The 21,833-nt window shown below is 30.7% G+C and overlaps 1 long non-coding RNA gene across 1 annotated transcript; it reads left to right on the top strand.

Annotated features, from left to right (window-relative positions):
• The first annotated feature begins 3,415 nt into the window (after positions 1-3,415).
• Positions 3,416-4,746, top strand: LOC132253660 (uncharacterized). Its single transcript, XR_009465569.1, has 2 exons — positions 3,416-3,609; positions 4,522-4,746. It is a non-coding gene; the product is annotated as an uncharacterized LOC132253660 (long non-coding RNA).
• Positions 4,747-21,833: the final 17,087 nt, after the last annotated feature.

A 21,833-nucleotide genomic window follows, 5' to 3' on the forward strand; every position in this document is an offset into this window, starting at 1 on the left:
GGTATTTAATAGTTGTTCTTGTGATATAATTTACCAAATTATTGTGGGTATGGAAAAAAAATTATTGGAATATTGGTTGATATATTTTTTGTGATTGTTTTCATGTTAGAAATTATAGAAATTTATTGGTGATATATTAATGTTGAAAATAATGGAAATTATTTGTTGAAAATTTTGAGTACTGAGATATGTTTAAAATGATTGTTTTATATTATTGAGATTAGTGGAAATAAATAAAATTAGGGCATAAATTATATTTTGGGATATTTAGATTAGTGAGAATTTTTCTTTGATATTTGGGATGATATAGTGCAAAAAAAAAAAAAAAATGTTATGTTGGTTGTTGAAAATTATTATTAAATATGTTGGGAATAAATAAGATTTATGTGGCTAAGGTTTAAATTATGTTTTGATGATATACAAATTAATTGTAAATTTTATATGATGTTTGTGATGATTAAAGTAAAGAAATTCGTTGTGTGGATTGTTGGAAATTATGAAATATAATGAGAGTAAATAGAATTATATCTTGAAAAATTATGAATGTTAAAATGTGATTTGATATTAGTTCATATGCATCATGGTTGTGTGAAGAAAAAGAAAAATTGAAGAAATAGTTGTGTGAAACGGAAATGAGAATGAAAAAACCCTGAAAAGGGCAAAAATGAAAAGAAAAGAGAAATGAGAAATGGAAGGACTCCAAAGAGGGCAAATTAAGAAATGAATGAGATCCCTAGGGTGAAAAACCCAAAAGTTTACCTTGGGAAGACTCTGAATGGGGAGGGTATTTAGGTAAGGACGTGTATCCTTCAATGAAAACCCAAGAACAACAGTGCATTGTTTGATTGCGTGTAAGCATTTGCATCATGTTTGTATTTGGAAGAAGGATTTGTATTATTTATCAATGGTATATTTGAATATATTATTCAAGACTAAAATGACTTGTTTATTTTGTAAATTTAAAATTGTTGACGTGCTAGACATATGATGAAATAAGAGAAGTGATAATTTTGATTGGTTTAAATGTGTATAGTTGTGGTTCATTTAAAGTATACAAGGTAGATGTAAAATTACATTTTGGTATATGATTGTGTCTTATTGACCTAGAATTTCTAAACCATTTGGGTGGAAAACACCCAACTAAGCAATGTGGAAATGTCTACCCTTTTATTTTTAAAAATTTTTAGATGCAGATATAGATTCTAAAGGGCCACAAGAAGATCTAAAAGTGTTTTAAAAAGCAAAAGAACCGTAAAAATGGTTCTTTTTAATTTATAGTACCTTTTTGACATATACTAATTTGAGTTATATGGACTTTTGTAAGTTAAACTATATTTTGTTAACTTGTAAAACATTTTGGGAAATATTATTTTGACTTAGAATTATTGTAAATATTTGAGCTTTTGGGTGGGAAAATGATTGATGGATTTATTATACTTGTGAACGGGTGATGGTTGGTTTTGGAGATAAATAAAATGAAGTAAAGTAATATGATATAGTAAGTCTTAGCTTAGTAAATTTATTTGGGATTAGATGTTGTTTCGTTGAAAAAAAAATCAAGTTATTAGGATTGATTGCCAGCTTGGATAGGGGTAAGCCTTAGGGTCAAACCTTTGACCTGTGGTCACAAGTCAAATTCTGGGTTGCCTAGAATTCAGGGTGTGACAGTATTATACTTATCATGACTGAGACAAGCTAGGATCTTCATGTCAATTCTGAAGTTAGTTGACCTAGTTACATGTTAAAAGCATAGCAAAAGCAGTATACCTTGGGCGGTGTGAGAAAAACATCAACATGTAGTGTACAACATGCATGATCGAGTTGAGTTTGTGCCAAAAAAGTTTCCTTCGATGGTTAGTGTTGTAATATTTGTTGTTCTCACAATCTTTCTAGAAGCTTGGCATCATCCATGGCCCAAGATGTTGAAGATGTGAATGAGACAAGGGTGGGACCCAAGGACATTAAGTTGGTCATGACGTAGACTAGAATCTCTTCTAATAATCTGGCAATTGAGATACAACGATAATGAGAAGCAGCATTAGGCCATGCCATGCATAACACGTATAATCAATGAAGTTCTTGAGGCTTTGCGTGATGAGGGTGTCATGTCAAAATTTGATAATCATGAGAATATATTAGTTTGTTCTCAATACGACAACAAATATCATGCCATTGTAGAAAATATGGGAAAAGGTGTAGCATCGCCTAGGATCAAGTTTTCTAAACTACGGACCAATGGGTTTTATCTGTAAGTGACCTCATTTTGTTGTATATTATTGGTTCAAAGAGTCATTGTTGACCTGGTGTGAGAAGCACATGCAGTGTAGTTGTTCCAAATAGCTAAAGACGAGTCCCATTCCTTAACTATTCCATGCTTTCTGTGCCCCAACTACTCAACGACAAGCAACAAATATCACCCAACCCTATCTGAGTGAAGTTTCAAATTTCTATACTCTAGAGTGTTGAGAATGATTCATTGCTTTCCTCATCTAAATAATGAAAAAAAAAAAAAAAAACCAAAGGACCCAGAGAAGGCTTAGAGTTATCAAACGGAAAATAGTTAGATGTCGAAAAGCATATACCAAAGCGCAGGAAAAGATGGAGTGGGTATAAGAACTGCAATAAAATTCTGGTTTGCTTCCATGGGAATACTTCCTTTGGATTATGTCGGGATGAATGAAAAACTGTTCGAAAGGGGTTTCAAGTTTTATTGGGTCAGTTCATGGAGAACAATGAGTAGACGTGAAGTTCATTTGGTGAATGGTTCTACTACTCTCAATTAAAGTAGACTTTCAAGGATGGTGCCCATGGCCATTTTGGGGAGCCAAAAGTGAAATCGAGGAAAATTAGTAAATGGGGAAAGACCTAGTACTGTAATGACCAGGTATTTTAGGCCATGTTAGAATTTCAAGTTTGAAAAGTCTTCTATTAGATGGTGGTTGAAAAATAAAAACAATAAAAAATGATTGGAAAACACGTGTCAATTTTGGATTGACAGAATTCAAAATATTTTTTTGATCAATTAAACGAGTTGAATTTTTTTGTGTCATGTCAACTTTATGGTAGAAAATTCATTCGGATCGTAGAAATTGAAAATTTCTGGAAACGAAAAGCAAAAGTGAAAAATGAAAAAAAAATGAATTAATTAAAATTAATTAGAACTAATTAGGTAAAAATTAAATTAAATTACTTAATAATAAATTTGAGAAAATTAAAATTTTTGGGATGTTGTTTGATAATTTATTTTGTGTATTGTTTAAAAAAAATTGAAATGGAATGAAAAATGAATTAAAAAAAGAAAATAAAATGAATTAAGAAAATAAAAACTAAATGATTATAATAATACATATGGGTATGAGTGAGTGCACTATGTGGTGGCCTTTTAAAGGAATAAAAGAAATAAAAAGAGAAGAAGGAGAAAAGTGGCAGAAGGGTGGGAGAGTCAGCGACTGTGAGAGAGGAGAAAACGCCGACCACCTTTGGTCGATCGATTCAATGGCCAAACGAGCTCTTTTTCATGTGAAAAATTGAAGGAAAGTTCTACTCGATGCAAGGAACATTCCTACAATGGTTGATTACATTTTCAACGGTTGGATTGTTAGATCTGTGGTAGGGAGACTTAACCCTAAAACTTTTATTCAATGCATTTTTCTTTAAAAAAAAAATTATAAATCTCATTGTTGGAAGGTAAATAGGTAGTATTTATGATGTGAGAAAGTTTATTGGGTGATTTAGAAATTTTCCTTGGGATTTTTGTGTGATAATGAAAGTGTTTAATTATGGAAATTAATTGTGTTAGATTGTTTGAATTATTAGGATTGTTGAGAAATAATGGAATATTGCTGAAAATTATGCTTAAGTGATATTTGAATTATTGGAAATTTATTTAGTTGTTTTTGATAATTTTATTGTGGAGAAAATAATTATATTTAATTATTGGAATTATTGGGGTTGTTGGAAAATTATGGAATTTTGGTATAAATGTAATTTCAATGATGTTTGGACTAGTTAGACTTTTATTTGATATTTATGAATAAGGATAATTGACCTCATTGCATTTAATTTGCATCATGGTTGTGTGAAAGAAAAATAAAAACTGTGAAAAGTGCATGAAATGAAAAAAAGAAAAAGAAAAAAAAAATAGTAATGAAAACTAAAGGTTCGTGTGAGGCGAATTAAGAAGGGAATGAGACCCTTAGGGTGAAAGACCCAAAATTCTACCCTGGGAAGACTTCGAATGAGAAGTGTATTTGGGTACCGACGCGTATCCTTCGGTGAAATCCCGAGAACGACAGTGCATTGTATGATTGTGTGTCACAGATCCACATGCATTTTATTTAATTGTTGAAAATTATTGAATTGTTATAATTATAGAAATTAAAATATGTGGGTTGATCAATTATGATGGAATGGTTATTTTGTGTTCACTTGAAACTTAGTAATCCCAATTAACCTCATAGGTGTAAGGTACGCTTCTGAGCAATGTGGAATGCTCACTTCTTCCTTCTTATATCTTTTTAGATGCAGATGTGACTCCTGATGAACCACAGATGGGGCAAGGAGGGCTTCAGGATGCCCTAAGAGATTTTGGAGCAGCCTAGTGGATTGTAGTATATTTGTTATGTTGGTTTATTTTGGAACTTGTATTAGCAAACCTTGAAACTATATATTTGTAATGAGACTTTATTTTGATTAATTTTGTCAACTGTGAACTCTTATTTCTAGACTTTCATGATAATTATTATATCTTATTGCTCTTGAGTAGTGGTTGGTATATTGTTAAACTGGATTGTTAGTTGGAAGGAATGCTAGTGTGATTTATGTTTAGAAAAAAAAAAATCAGAGCATTTTGGTTGACTGCCAATTTGGATTAGGAGGAACCTTTAGGGTCAAACCTTTGACCTAGAGTCATGGGTCAAATTCTAGGTCGCTTGGAATTTGGGTCGTGATAGGTATAGACTGATTGAACTACACGAGCTGAAGAATCCACTCTTCGAGAATAAATATATTGCTTTCGATCAACATATGAAGACCAATTGAAATCTGCTTTAGCCAAGTTGTGAGTTATGTTTGGCATTTCATGAACGTTAGCTTTTGGATATGAACAAGAAGAGGTGCCCTTTGCACTTTGCCACATAGCACCACCAACATCCTATCTTATTTTCTCTGCAACCCATGCACCTTAGGGCCCAGTCGTGCATGCCTTTGCATGGTTACCTTCCTTTCTTCTTGATGCGTTTTTCCTATTTTGATGAGAATTTACAAGTTTTAAACAAATTTTCAAAATTGTTTTCAACTTAAATGAGTCTCAGTTTTCTAAGAACTTCCTTAGGCATCTTTTGAATAACAAAATTTAGTTATAACAAATCCTTGTCATCTTCCTTCTGCCAAGCATCTTTCACAAATTTCTTTAGTTTTTAATAATTTTATGATTTTCTCTTTTTTTTTTTTTTTTTATAAGCACGAATACAATTTTATAATTCCAAAAATCAAGGAATTTATGGAAGCAACTCATGCAAAAATTAATTTGGACCTTGGTGGGGAGTTCATCATTTTTTATATCTTCTTTGACATTGGTTCAAATGAGGTGTTTGTTTGATATTTGATTGATATTGATCTGCTTTGTGATATAGAAGATTGTTTTACAATCATTATTGAGCTAACCTTGTTTTCCATAGAAGCGTTAATGCTTGCTAACTAGGTACGCTCTCCACCACCCTCTCCATCACCCTAGTTTCAAAATCTCATGAATATGCGTGTCATTGCCCTTATTTGGTGTCATATTCGACTATCTTGATATTTGTTTGGTTGTTTGATTATTTGATTATCTTTGATAAGAATGCATGTTGTACGACATATTTTTAAGCTAACTTTGATGTCTTATGATAGAACTTGAGAATCAATCCAGGTACACACCATAACTCTCTTTTATTATTGTAATTTAATTTCTTACTTGGTGTGCTAGTTTCAAAATCACCTTAGCTTATCTAAGTATCTATAATCAACAGAATAATTGTCACATTTCCCTCAACTTAGCCAATAGAGACCTCTTTAGGGCTTAGAGGGGTACTACCTCTTTGATGTACCTTTTTAATAAGTAACCTGATTCGTATACCTAAATTTGGGTTTTTCAAAGACACGTTTTTCTAAAACTATGGAGTCACTTCTTTAGGTTTTATTTTATTGTTTTATTTTTCCTTTTAAAATAAAATAAAATAAGTGGCGACTCTGACTTTTCAAAAAGTAATTTTTCACTATTAAAAAACGAGTCTTACCATTAAATAGGGACTCACATGAAAAATACAGGTCCACACTTTCATAAAGGAGTAAAAAGTTTTTAAAAGATGTCAAATGCATCTACACTTAAAGAAACACCACCAAGTCTTCATGTTTTTTTTTTTTTTTTTTTTTTTTGTTTAGGAGAACAAAAGACAGTTTTAAAAAATAATTGGCAAACAGACCTTTAACATCCCTAATATATTACAATAGAAAACAAAGGTGAGACAAAAAAGTTGGGCCAGGCCTGGGTGAGCAAGGGTTGAGCCTTGGCCCAGCTGATAGGTAGTATAAGTGCTGACGGTTAGCAAAAGAAATATGGATTAAACCAGTATCCAACCAAAGAATCGACAGTCCAAGTGCTGAACTAGTATCGAATCAGTCCAACCAATAATAAAAGATATATTTTATTTAATTTGTAAATATGGAATGCCAGATTAGTATGTTTTCCATCCTAAAAATTATTATCATGATCATCAGTAATATTATTTATATATAAAAATAAATATAATATATTGGAGATAATAAATATAAGATCCTAACCCTTTACATCCTCACTCAATAAATTCAGTGGACAAACGCATATTCATAAATTCATAATTCATCATCGTACTTGGCTCGTCTGGCTTGTGCATTGGCATAAACTTGTGGTCCATATGCTTCCAGTTCCATGACAAATCTCTATTATTTACCTATAATTTCTTCAAGTGGGTTCGTCCTTCCATTCCATTGGGTTAAGTCGTCATTTGTCCAACAGGAGATCCTTGTTCAGTGGGCTGGGCTTGGCCCACATCATTACCAAATGCCATCGCGATGCCGTATGAAATGCAAAAGTCAATTGAAAAATCATTACCAAGTTCGCTCTCAATTTATATCTTCATATGATTGGGTCACGGGATCAAAGGACATGAACTTTCCTTTTAGGTAAGATCATACATCTTAATAGTGGGAGTCACCACTCCTAAAGATGGAACTCCTTAGTTGGTAACATTGATATCAACATCTTGGTGATGCACTTAGATATAAAGTGGTAAAATCACCTAAAGTGGTCCTATTTGCATAGTCTTAAGGATAAAATTAAAAAGTATGTTAATCTTGCTTTAGAAAACTTTCCAAGTTTAAAGTCAGAAGATTAATTAAAGAGGGTCTCTACTTAGTAATAAGATTATAACCTATCTAAAAAAAGCTTAATTCTTATGATACTAACATCTTATTGATAGAATAATTATGCTTGAACTGCTTAAAGGAATCCAAGAAGGTCTCTAAGATCATGTTGACCTTGGTCTCAACATCAAGTTCAACCTTAAGGATCTTCATCTTGTTAAAGAGACTAACCATATGAGTCATATGATCTTTAACAAGAGTTCCTTCTATCATCTTGGTGTGCATAATAGTCTTAAGGTCAACCTATCTAGCTGACCTACCCTTGTCACCAAACATCTCTTGCAAACTGAAGAGAATCTCATAAGTAGTGGTAAAAGATATGAGTTAAGGTTGCAACACCTTGTCCAAAGACCTAAGTATAATACACTTGGACTTTTTATTTGCCTTTTACCACTTCTAATGAGCATCCCTCTCTTCCTATGAGAAATGGTCATTAGGAATGGGTAGAGCAAACTCCCGAGTTACCTATTTTAGCTCCTCTGATGTAAGCACTATATCTAGGTTTCTTTTCCAATCAACATAATTAGGTCCAGTTAATTTATTTGCCATGAGAATAAGAGTGATTGGGTTGTAAGACATTATTCCTATAACAATAAAAATAAATCATGCATTAATTAGTTGAATATTCAAGGAAATTGGTAAATTAAGCAATAATGTAGTGTTTTTCAATTCCTACATATATCTATGCAAGTTGTCAGAGTTAATGAAGGAATTTTAGATGGCTGAAGAGGTTTTCAAAGTTGTCAATCTTAAAGTTTTTCTAAAAATTCAAAAAGAACAACAAAAATGGAAAAACCAAATAGGAAGTCCAAGGCCAAGAAAGGAAAGTAAAGGAAAGGGTAAGTACTTCCTTTATGACAAGAAGGGTCACTAGAAAATGGAATGCCTTAAATACCCAAAGAAATCTAGATTCATTCACTTTTAATTGAATTTTCCTTAGTGGTGGATTCCATCGATTCTTGATGGATAGATTTCCGGGTCTTTGGCCACATCTGTAATTCTTTATAAGGATTTCAACTAAGAAGAAGACTAAATAAAGGGGACATGTACATCACCCTAACTTCTAATGTGATGATAGTTGTGTAGGTCGTGGGAAATGTTACCATAGTATTAGATGATAAACGTCATCTAGAACTTAAGGACTGTCTTTATGTACCTGAGTCTAAAAAGAATTTCATTTCACTTTCTAGTTTGAACAAATGCAATTATTTAGTTTTTTTTTTTTCAATATAGAGGTTTTTATTAGAAAGAAAAATTCATTTATTTGCTTATACTCATTGGTTTACAATTTGTATCATATCACTTCATCCCATATATGACTTACCCCTCGTGACTTTCTCCCATGTCCATAGGTCATGTCCCCCATGGATTGGGCTAGGGGTTAGGCTATAGCCTAATATTTCCCATAATCCTAGGTCTGGTCTAAACCATTACATAGGAAGTATTTTTTCTTAAAAAAAGAAAAAATTCATGGGCATAGCCTGGCTTAGGTCTAAAATAATCATTGATGTTTTGTTAATTATTTTAATTAAAAGATCAGTGAGTTTGAAATTATTATTTATACATGTAATTATAAAGGAACAATAGATTGACATCATGGTATTTATAATAAAAGAATATACGAATATCCTTTCTCTAAAAATATTTTTATAACTATGTGTGATGATGCTCCAAGGATTTTGGCTCTTAGAGGTTGAAATCGTTTAATTTTTATTTTTTTTATTTCAACTTTTTCTTTTTTGAAATAATTGACTGTTTTTTTGGCTTTAATCGGCCTTCTTCAAACTATTTATCTAACACAAACAAGTTTTTATTATTCAAACTATTTATCTAACACAAACAAGTTTTTAAAATAAATACTACATTAATAATATAAAATTTTATAAAATTAAAAGAATTTACGAGTCTGTTTGGTGGTGTGATTTAAAAATAATTTTTTGTTTTTAAAAATAGAAAACCATTTTTTTTTTTAAATTTCTAACACTGTTTGGCCATTGTTTTTTGGAAATAATTTTTAAAAACAAAGTGAAATAAAGAACAATTTTTAGAGTACAAGTAAGAATTATTTTCACTAATTTTTAAAAATAAAAGGAAAGCATAGGTCTGTTTGGCCATGTTTTTTTAAACTTGTTTTTAAGTTAAAAAATAAAAAATAGTTTTTAAAAACAAGTTTATAAAACATGACCAAATGGGCCCTATACTTCCCGTTATTTGTGCCTTTAGTTTTACAATTTCTCCAGAGTTGTTCTATAAAGAGCTTGAGTTTGGTAGCTAATTCAGATAGTATTTTATGTTTATAAAAATACAAAATACAATCTATATAAAAAACCATCTTGGATAGTCATAAATGACATTATATATAAAAAATATTTAAAAATTGTATTATAAGATCTTCGATTGATTAAACAAATAATAAATTATGGATTTCAATGTTTTATTTTGTTTTTCAAAATAATTTGTGTACACTCAAGATGGCTCTTTATGGCTAATCTATTGGTAGTAAAAGAAAATGAAGAAAAAAAATGGCTCAAAAAAGGTAAATGCTTCGACGTATGAAAAGCTGGTTGGTCGTCTTCTGTATCTTACTACTATGAGACCTGATGTTATGTTTAGTTTTGGTCTTTTTTTCTTGTTATATGCAACAACCAGTGTAAGTCATTTTGGAGCTATAAAAAGAGGCTTGAGATACTTGCAGGAGATACTTATGATTTTGTACAAAGTAGCTATAGACTCAAAGTTGATGAGATATTCATATAATGATTGGGCAGGCTACCTTGATGACATGGAAAAAAAACTTTGCTTGTGTTTTCTCTCTTGGTTCTAGTATATGTTCATGGGCTTCAAAGAAACACAGATGTGTATTGTGATAAAAGTTAATCCTCCTTCAAAGCCAACTCGATAGCCGACCAAATCACCAGCTTACCATTTGAAACCAATATGACAATGTGCAAGGCTATTACAATGGGCATTCCCTCAACCAAATTATGCATTTAAGGAACCAATTACAACTAGTATATCTTTGTAGAAGCATTTAGCAATAAGAAAAAAATCCTATTAGTCATGATCAAACTAAACATATTACATCATAATATCATTTCATCAGACAAGCATTTGAAAAAGGCTAGATTCATCTTCAACATTATAGGATGGAGAATCATTTAGCAAATATTCTTGCAAAAGCACTTGTGAAAAGAGATTCCTTTATCTAGATATATGAGTAGTGTTATTAAGTAAGTGCATTAAGAGGAAGTGTTGGCATGTAATGCATTAAAATGGCCAGTGTGGTTAGTCAACAAGTTTTGGAGTAACTTAATTATATTGTTGTAGTGCTATTATGCATTATTGAGAAGTGTTCGATGCGTTAAAATAGCCAATGTGATTTAGTCAAAAAGTTCTTGAGTGACCTATATTGATGTAGTGCTATTATGCAATAAGTAGTTGATTGTCATGTCTTAATTAAGTAGTTGTTAGTTGTAGTTCAAAATTTAGCTTTAAATGTACTTTTAGAATTGTTTTAGGTTTCAAAAGTCTTCATTTTTAGTTTTGTAATCAACAAGATGAATGAAATATCATTGGAGAAGGCTGTAATAGAAACTCACAAATTCTTTGCTTTTCTATACTAAGGTGGTGTTTGTTTTTTTATTTAATTCTAAATAGAACCTTAATACTTAATAATGTTAAATATTAAGTTGTTTGTTTTTGTAATATTTTATTTCTATTAAGTATTAAAAAGTAAAGAAAAATCAATACGTTATTTTTTCTATTTAGAAAAAGTTACATATTTTGGTTTTTTCTATTTAGTAAAAAATTTATAATAAATTATGAAAAAATAGAAAAACAAACAACCTAAATTCTGAAAACAAATTGCTTTCAGAAAAAGCCAAAACAACAAATACCACCTAAGTCTAGGGCTAACTTAATTTCATATTCTTTTACCACTCAAAAACATTTTGATTGAGTACTAGTTTGTTGTTTTTAAGTTTAACACCTTATAATCATTTGACTTGGAGTTATACCAATTAAAAATGTATTTTTTGTTTGGATATTGAGCATAATAGCATACGTATCTGGAGATCTTTGGATGCTTGAAAAATGGCTTCTGTTTTCTCCAAACCTCGATTACTTCAATTCCATATTATTTTAGTTGAACATCTGATAATCAAATATACTGTTATATAAATAGCTTTGGCCTACAAAACTTTAGAAAATGTCTTCTATGCAACATGGATTTTGTCATATCCATCATATTTTGATTCTTGCTTTCAGATACTTCATTACTTCATTTTGATATGGACCACAACCAACAATCAATTGACTTTCCATGTGTTCATCTTTACTGAATTCTTCAAACTCATTTGAAGTATGTTCTTTATCTCTGTCATTCATTAATTATTTTGGTTTTCAAATAAGAACTTAAGGGTAGTTTTGGAAGTTGGTTTCAAAAATACTTTTTTTATTATTAAGAGAAAAAAAAAAAAGGAAAACAAGTTTGATAAATAGAAAACAAAAAACAGTTTCATAATCTTAAAAATATAAAAACATGGTGTTTCATGATATTATATTTTAATTATTTTCATTTGTTTTTTTGAGGGTTGGAATAAAAAAATATATGGTTAAATACATTTTACCCTCTTGACATTTTGTTTGTTTTACACTTTGCCCTCTCATATTTAAAACCCAATATTTTACTTCCAAACTTGTCAAATGCCAACAATTTGACTTCAATTACAAGTTTTTTACAAAATTACAAAAGAGATTGCTCTTTTTTACACTCTAGTTCAAACACTGGTTTTCACTTAAATGAAATCAACTTTGAATTAGCAATTTTGAATTGAAATTTTCCAATGGCCTTCAAAATATAACTAATAATTTTGATTTTTTATTCTAAAGGGATGTTCATATGGTATTCATAATTTTTACTTACAGTTGTGAAGTGTGACAACTTTGAACTTGGATAATAGACATTTCTCTTTACATTTCAACCTTATTTATTTATTCAACAAATTATTCATTGGCTTTTTTTAACATGTATAAAGGTATAAACTAATGTTTTTTTTAACAAATTTGGGGCTAAGTATTGAATTTTGAATGTGAGAAGGTAAAATGTAAAACACACCAAAGATCAAGAAGGTAAAGTGTATTTAACCCAAACATAGATATAAATATAAGGAATTATTGAAAATAAAATATTATAGATAAAAGTTATTTAAAAAAATATATTTAAAAACATACATAAACCTATTTTAAGTTTTTCCCAAACAAACTTTTATTCTGCAATATATCATACAATAATTTGTAAAAATAATTCTCAAAAACTATTTTTTAAAAAACACTTTCTAAATAGAGTCTAAGCTTCTTAAAAATAGTAAATATCTCACAAGCCTCAAAAAATAAACTACTACTATTCTTGTATGATTATTGATGAAGAAAATGAAACACATTTTTTGAGAATGAGAAGGTGTTTTCTTAGCCCCTATACGTTTTCATCTCCCAATTATACTAACAACTTTCTTGGAGTAAAGAGTTAAAAAATACACAAACAATTACATAAAAAGATAAGTAATTGAGAAGAGTTAAAAAAAATTATTTCTTCCACCACTCTTATTCATTTATTGCTTCGTTTCTTATTTATAGATGCTGTCATCTAACAAAATAAAAATTTCTTGTAAAAAAATATAGAAGTTTGCAATTCCTAATGACAAGAAAATAAATTCCTCATGAAATCAAATTTATAATTACTTTGATTTTTTTCATTACCAATTTTTTTTCATTATTCTTAATATGGTTTTTGATTTTTAATCTTTCTTCATAGGCTTGCAATGATCCTATAAGTTGATCAATGACCAGAGAATCTAAATCTTTTGATTTTAAAATGGACACAACAATATAATTAAACATTGAATCAAAAGATAATATTTTTTTCATTCATGCAAATGTAATTCAAACATTCATTGTTTTTTTTTTTTTTCAATACATTCACAACCACTAATACTCTTGAAAAATAATAGAATATTGATTTTGATATTTCATATTCAAACTTTCAAATTCTCCTCTAAGAGTTTTAAGATGAACTTTCTTTTATTGAACAATTTATGTGTTTGTTTTTAATCTCTCATGTTGGTGGTTGCACTTAAAATCTTTTCAAAAGTATCTTCATTCATTGCTTGATAGATAATGGTAAGACTTTGGGATAAAGTAGTTTCATTTTGTGGTTCCTTGTAGTATTTCTCTACATCTTCATGTATCTTCTAAACCAAGAAAACCCTTCATCTTGATACTCCAATTATTGTAATTCTTGTAGTATTTCTCTACATCTTCATGTATCTTCTAAACCAAGAAAACCCTTCATCTTGATACTCCAATTATTGTAATTTTCTTTGTTAGGTCGGGAAACTTGAAATACATGCGTTCTAATTGTCATCTTTTTCTTGCAACCTTGATGCCGATTTGTCATAGCAATAAGATTGAAAACACACAAAATCAATTATATAAAGATATAAGTAATTGATAAGAATTAAGAAAAAAATATTATCTTACATCAATCTTATGAAACTATTGTACAATCTCTTATAATTTATAGATATCCACACATATTTAACAAAATAAAAGCTCCTAATAATAAAAATATAATATGAAAACTCTGAACAGTTTAGTTACGTACTTAAATAAGGAAACTAATCTCTCAAAATAAAAATATTAATCTAATCCACTATTAGAATCTAATAAGATTTTATCCTTGTGGAAACTTCCTAAGTTCAAGTTTACTATCCGACAACTTTTTCTCTCCAATGATGCTTCCTAAGAGCACATCCCTATCAAAATTCATTCTTTTCTTGAAATCTTGGAAGCCTATGCACCATAAAAAACCTTAAAAATCTAAGTTCCTCAACTTTTTATCTCATAACATAGAATCACTAGCAATTGATACATTTTGAGATATATCATTTGCAAGTGGAAAACCTCAATTTTGCATCTTCAACTTTGTCAAAATAAGCTTCTTTTTTTACCTTTATCATAGATTGTGTAGTAGCTATCTTCAAAATGTGATGAACAATCATTCTTTAGAAGCTATCCAAAACTCAATAAAATTTGTTCTCAGTTAGGCGCAAATTATACATCTAAAATATAAACCTTAGCCCATTCTTGGTTTAGACTCTAATGATTTGTTTTCCTTTCACTTCTAGCAAAACCCAATTCACATGCACTTTCACTTTAGAATTTGTAGCAGTTTCAATCTCATTGAAATACTTTTGTTTACTATAATATAATTTGTATAACTATTGTTTAAAAACCACTTTTGTTCTTCATCATTAGTATAATATTGCTCACACAACAAACTTAATTTTTCTAGGCTAGAGAACTTTGTTGAATAAAATAAGTTTGCTTTAACCTTCTTATTTATAACATAGTTTGCTTTCCTTTAACAACTTTCTAGCCACTTCTTTCTCCAAAGAAAGAATTCAAGAAGATGTTATTTTTTTTACCACCAATTTCATTACTTTTCTTGATCTTTCCATCTCACTTGCACTCTAAGATCCATTTTTTGTGGTTCAACACCCGACTCATCGGGTTTTAAAGCTATAATCGCACCCTATGCTTGAGGATCTGCCATAGTATTTATACAAATTTTGGTGTGATTAGTCATTCCTCTATCAATTCATGATTGTGAAGCCAAGGTTTGGTTGATTTTGTTTTTGATGATAACAAAACAATATTGAAATTAATTATTTATCCTAAGTATGTTTAAGCAAGAAGATTTGCAAAGAAGGAATAAAAAATATATCAAGCCAAATGGAAAGCAAAAAGAAAAAGAAGGCTCAAGAGATAGTATTCCAAGTTTATTTGTTTGGGACCTCTTTGTAAGGTTGTTAGTACACTAAGTTCATACTACATTATATTTTTAGTTAAGCACCTAAAATAATTCAAGTACCTAAATCGGTTTCATGTTTTTTATAAATTGGATGAAGAATCTTTCTAAATGAAAACTAACTTTGTTTAATGCTATTTATAGTTAAAAATATTTTCAAAATAAAAAAGTGTTTATCTAGCCGTAAGGATTTTATGGTAGTGATACAAAAGTTGCAAAAACTATATAATTCATTTATGCATCTTTTTATCTATTAAAAAAATGAGATTAATTGTTGTGGTGATAAAAGCCCATGCTTTGACATTTATTTCAAGATTAAAAAGAGGTTTTTAATAGTAAGTTTTCATATTGAAATAATGTGAGTTGTTATAGGTCATTTGTGCATTAGTTTTCCATATTTTGTATATGTTTAGCTCAAGTTTGACTAAAGTTGCTCAATCAGTGAAACCGTTTGGGACTATTCACTCAACAAGTCAATGATTGGTTAAATCGGTGATCGACTGATCAAACTCTTATAACCTAACAATCACTTTCTATACTTTCTATCACCTAACAACTAGTAGCGATTCAACTAGTTAGTTGATATATTGGTCCCCCCTAAACTATGCTTAACAAGTGGTTTAAAGGTTCTAAACTTGAGAGAAAGTTCAAATCTTTATTGAATTTTATTTGAGCCTTTAAGAAGAGATTTTAATGGATTTTGCTTTCAAATTTGCATATCTATTTAGTGCACATCAATCCTACTGTATTTTGTAATCCATTTGAGCCTCAACTTGTATTAGGATTTTGTGAAATTAATTTTCTAAGTGCGACCTTGTGAGGATTACTTGAGAGTTAGGCATATCTTGAGCTGCACAAAATCCAAAAGGAATAGTTTAGAAACTTTGGCTTTAAAAGTTTTAGTATAAAGGGTCCCTTAGAAACATAATCCAAGTATAAAACTTGAAGGCTTGGGAGCTCATTTAGAAGAACCCTAAATCGAATAGGAGCTTAAGAAGAGTGGATGTAGGCTAAGTTGCATAGAACCACTATAAAATTGTAAGCTTGCATTTCTCTTTTTCACTATCTTTACTTTATATGCAATTGTTTTTCATTATACTTGTTATATTGTTACATACAATTGTTACTTGCATTCTAAGTTTAAATTTATTAAAAATGATCATCACCCTATTCACCCTTCCCATAAAGTGATTTCCTTATGTTGGTATAGTTAGGATCCTAATAGAGGCATTCTAGCAACATCATCTTCATTAGGAAGCTTAAGTAAAAGGACACCAAGTTTCAAGAGCCTACAAGAGCTTTAAGAGATAATAGAAAATCAAAATGATTTAACTATCTAGCTTTTGTCTTTTTATGAATTGTGAACTAATAAGTTTTAAAGAAGTAATGCAAGATAAAAGATGTAAAAATGCTATGAATAAGGACATAAAAGAAACAAGGAAGAATGACATATAGGAGTTACAATATCCTTCAAAAGAGAAAAAAAATGGAGTAAAATGTATATACAAGGCAAAGAAGAATATAAAAGTAGAAGTGGAGAGATTAAAAGCAAAATTTGTAACCAAGGGCTACAAACAACAATAAGACATTGACTATTAAGAGGTATATCTGCTCTTGCCCGTTTAAAAACTGTAAGATTAATAAGATGACTTAAAATAATTGAAGCATTTTTCAAATAGATGTGAAATTCAGTTTCTTTGAATGGATATCTAGAAAAAAAGTGAATGTCAATCAATCATAGGTTATGTGTCAAAAGGACATGAGAATAAAATTCCAAAGTTGAAAAGAGCCTTATATTAGATTGAGAAAAAAAAAAAACCAAGAACATGAAATAATAGAATTAACAAATATTTTCAAGAAAATAATTTTAATAACTATCCTCATAAACATGCTCTCTATATAAAGGTAAATGAGAAGGGTGATATATTACTTGTTTGATTATTTGTGGATGATTTGACCTTAAAAGAATATAATCCAATCATGCTTGATGAGTTTAAAGAAGTAATGACTAATATTGGTTTGATGTGATACTGCCTTGGCATATACATAACGTAAACCATAAATGGTATTTTTATTTTTCAAGAAAGCTACGCAAAATAAATTCTCAATAAGTTTACCTTGAATATGTGCATCCGATAAATAAACAAATGTAAAGTAGAATTGAATGTTAGTAAGACATGAAGAGGAGAAAGGGTAGATCTAATGTAATATAAGAGATTAGTGGGAAGCCTATACTACTTGACTTTTACAAAACTGGATATTCTTTTTGGAGATGTTATTAGTCATCATATGGAAGTACCAATAATGACTCACATGAAGACTAGAATGATTATTCATTACATCAAAGGTACAATTGATTATGGTTTTTGTTATTCACCTTCTACTAATTTGAAGTTTGTTAGATATAATAATAGTGATCAAGGTGGAAGGAAGTTTAAGCTTAATGCAAATGGCTAAAATATCTTTTGCTTTATATAATTATCAATTAAATAAAAAGTTATTTTATGTATCAATTCTTGCATTTCCTATTATTAGTGGGGTGATACCAAATTTTAGTATGTTAGGGAATATCATTATTACTGAAATCGTAGTAGCTCTTGTTCTTATTCCTTCTCAAAATTCAATTCAACAGATTCAGTGACCTCCATGGTTAGTCTATGTATTATATTTTCCAATCCTGAGATTTATTTTTGTGGGCCAGCCACATGAGTAATAGCTTCACTTCTGGATTCTAACGATGGATCCATATCGGTTGTGGAACTAATTAGCTCCATCAAACCGCCTACCTCCAGAGTGAAGCTTTTATCTACAACTTCCATAGTAAGACAAAAGAAGTGAGTGTTTTGGGTGGATTAGCCTTGACACTCTCAACTGGTTTGGAATTACTTTTCTTTCTTTTCCTCATTTGTTATGTTTGCCTGTGTAGAATCTCAAACTCAAGCTCCATAGATCCTTCTCAATCTCAATCTCTCACTTCAATCACTATAAGTGTACTTCTCATTGTTATGCAGATCGTGGAAGGAATACCTAACACCTATTAGCAAACCTTGTCCATTAGAACTTTTTTGGGTGCCTTAGAACCCATCTTAGAATATGAGTGGGAACCTAATGGTATGGATAAAAGGATTGAACATCTTGTTCAACTACAAAAACCGTTGAGGGTAGTTCTAGATCTGGCCCAAGACAAATAAACTACCATAGGGGATTTATTGACATTGTTGAATTTGGAATATGGTAAAGTAGCTTTTGGATGCATGGGGAACTATACTCCTTTAATGGGTGTCGCAATGGTTGCATATGCTGTATTCCTATCTATTTTCTTGACTAGCCAAGCTTGTCGTGTCATAACTAACTTCTCTTATGTACTATCCTGATTTAAGAGACTGAAAGTAAATAGTCTTAAATAGAATAGATGTACGTGGAGGTGGATGGCCATGATGAAAGGCATAGCCCATCCCTTATTGAAAGGGCCTAATTTACCATAAGAAGAATCAATAGAAATCTATGTGGATAACAAATTGACGATTGCAAATGCATCGATATAATATATCATTTTATTGAAGAGTGCATTATAGAAAAAGAAATGCAATTTAAATTTACAAAGTCTCATGATGATCGGAGTGCTGAAATTTTTCAAGCTTCTTAAGTTTAAAGTTTTTAGAATGTCATGGATGTTACTTGGAAATACAAATCAAGTGTAGGGGCATGTTAAAAAGTAAACTTAATTCTAATAAGTTTGTGGCAACTAGGATAAATTCTTAATTTGAGTGGTAGATATTGTTTCTATGCTTAAGCAATTGAGTCCTATAAAGTTATTGTATTTTTATTAGTAGGAGTTTATATTTTGTCAGGTATAATTATCTATCAATAAGGGGTTGTGTAATAGTTAAATAAGAGTGTGAAAGATAATATTTTTTTTTTAAATTTTTGTTGATTAGTCACTATGATTTATGTGTTTTTAAGCCGATTTTTCTAACAAGAAGTTTAGTAAATCTAGTAGAGTATTCCTTTTTACTATGTTTAGTTCCTGAAAAATCTCAGGGAAAATAAAAGAAAAAAATGAAAGAAAAAAAAATAAAATTAATAAATTAATTTTATATATTTTTTTAAACTCTTTTAACTTGTTTTAACTAGATTAAATAATTTAAAAATAAGCTAGTTTCTATGTAATTTTAACTATATTTGGTATTCTTTCTTTTTTCCTTTTTTTTTTTATGGGTAAAACTAAAAGCATTAGAACTAAACATAGCATTAAAGTCTTAGTTCGTTTCATATTCATATATCCCAAGCTTATAACTTAACTTCGTTGCTCTTACTATTCTTAAAAAAAAATGTGGAGTCTGCAGCGTAGGAAATGCATTTGCCATTTTTCAATTAGTCTTCTTTTTTCATAGATCTTTGTCAATGAAACTCCTTAGTTTGGCTCCCTATACCCATTCTCCACTGTATCCTGCAAAACATTAAAGAATGAAGTCCTCATCTTTACACACTGGAAGCCATAATTTTCTCCATCAAAGATTGGTACCTGTAGCTGATGAAAACTCATAGTTGAACCACTCGTACCTGCCATGAATTTTCTGCCTAAAAATCACTTTCTTCTTCAAATCGCGAACTAGCTCAAACTCCTCAAACCTAGTAGCTCTGATACAAAATTATGTTGGTCGTTGTTTAAGCTAAGAAGATGGTTAAACATAGCATGGAGGAGAGGAAGGGAAGGACCAATTTTTTCTTTTCTTTTTTTAAAATTTTTTTAATTTTACTTTTTTTTTTGCAATCCAATCTAAACTTTCATACCCATTCCCGGCATTCAGAAGGCCTTCTTTGAACTCTTTCCAAAGCTCAAGCTCAGCCATTTAAGTGCTTCGCTTAACAAACCTTGTGTTACTCTTTAGAAATTAAGCCATAGCTATATACACATCATTCGTTAGAATACTCCTCCGCATTAACTTCAACAAGTGGAATACTTGGGAACAAGGATTACCAATGGCAGACGTGGTCATATATGCTATATTCAAGATCTCCAGATAGAACTACTGTTCTTCTTATGCACACTTGGGCTTTAATTCAAAGGATTTTTTTTCCATGTCACAGGGACCTGAGTTTATATATATATTAGTCTTGTATGCACACAGACTGGAGGCATTGCTGTTTTGTTGCAGGCTGGAGCACATGTCAATATTGCATTGATTCTCCTTCAATTCTTACTTTTCCAAAACTAAACCCATCCACCTTGATATTGAGCTCAGTTCAGCTCTGGAACTGGAAGGCTTACCTTGTTTCATTCAAAGGTGGGGCTACGGGCTACCCATATATGAAACTCCTAATTCAACCATAATTAACCAGAGGATATTGAAATGATTGATATTCAGAACCCAAAAATTATTTTTTTTAAAAAACAAAAAAAGCAAAAAATCCAACACCCGTAACCCTAATTATGGATGTATGACATAGTGTTTGCTGTGTTTTGCGTGGTTAATCCTCCCACAAAGCATGTATCAAACCCTAGGTCGAGGCCAACACAGGCCCAGCTTGTTGACAAGCAGATCTCTCATTATTTTGAAATTGTACATTTGTAATCAAGGACCTTGGAGTTTTCTGGTTGTCCTCCATCGCCAATCAAAAGCATTGAGCAAGTTTTTCTCCATTATTTTTGTCGTTCTTTCGCAATGTCATAGCGGATATTCCAACAATATGGAAGCAGCCAAATCTTAATGGTGAAAGGAAATAAAACTTCCACTGACCTTCCTACAACCTCGTGACAGTGCAATGATGAAACAGCACAAAACCCAATCTCCTCTCTCCTCTTTTTTTCCATTATCACTAGTACACTGACACTTTCGTTTCTTAATTGCGACTTTTCAATTCCATGGTGATCACAGGCGGTGGACGTATCTGATCATCATTGGTCACTCACATGATCTCCAGGACCGGCTACTTGTCCTTATCGTGCACATAGTGGTAGGGGAGGTGGTTTTGGTGGTGAAGAATTGCGGAACGCTACAAAAGATGTGGAATGGGAATCTTTTCATAACTCAAAAAACTACTGAAAGAGCTACAAGACACCACTTCAGTAGAGCATAAAGACAAGTGATGGGTACCACCTCTAAATGTCACAAATTTACAGTCAAGCCTAGCATACAACTCTGCAGGTTGATTATAGAGCAATGTGTTCAGTAATTCAGGGCTGGACATGGACTTTACAGGTGGTGCATTTACATGCCTAATCAAGGGCTGGATCAAGTGGTGTTGGTTGATTCTGCAGATAGATACTGAGCAAGTATCGTAGTACAAACTAAAATCCAACCTACGTACATTTTGTCTAGATAAGATTGGTATACTTGCTTGTCGTGATCTTTGGAGGACCTGCTCTTGCCAGCATATCACAACATGTAATCAAGGGTGACATTTGTTACCATACAATCTACATCCACCCAAACTGTTGTCCCAATACTAATTAATATTCGGACAATTAGGTAACGTCTCTAGAAAATTAGATTCTTTTGGGGTCTTGAACGTCAAATTGTCT

This window comes from Vitis vinifera, chromosome 1, assembly GCF_030704535.1.
Source record: "Vitis vinifera cultivar Pinot Noir 40024 chromosome 1, ASM3070453v1".
In the NCBI taxonomy this organism is placed as follows: Eukaryota; Viridiplantae; Streptophyta; class Magnoliopsida; order Vitales; family Vitaceae; genus Vitis; species Vitis vinifera.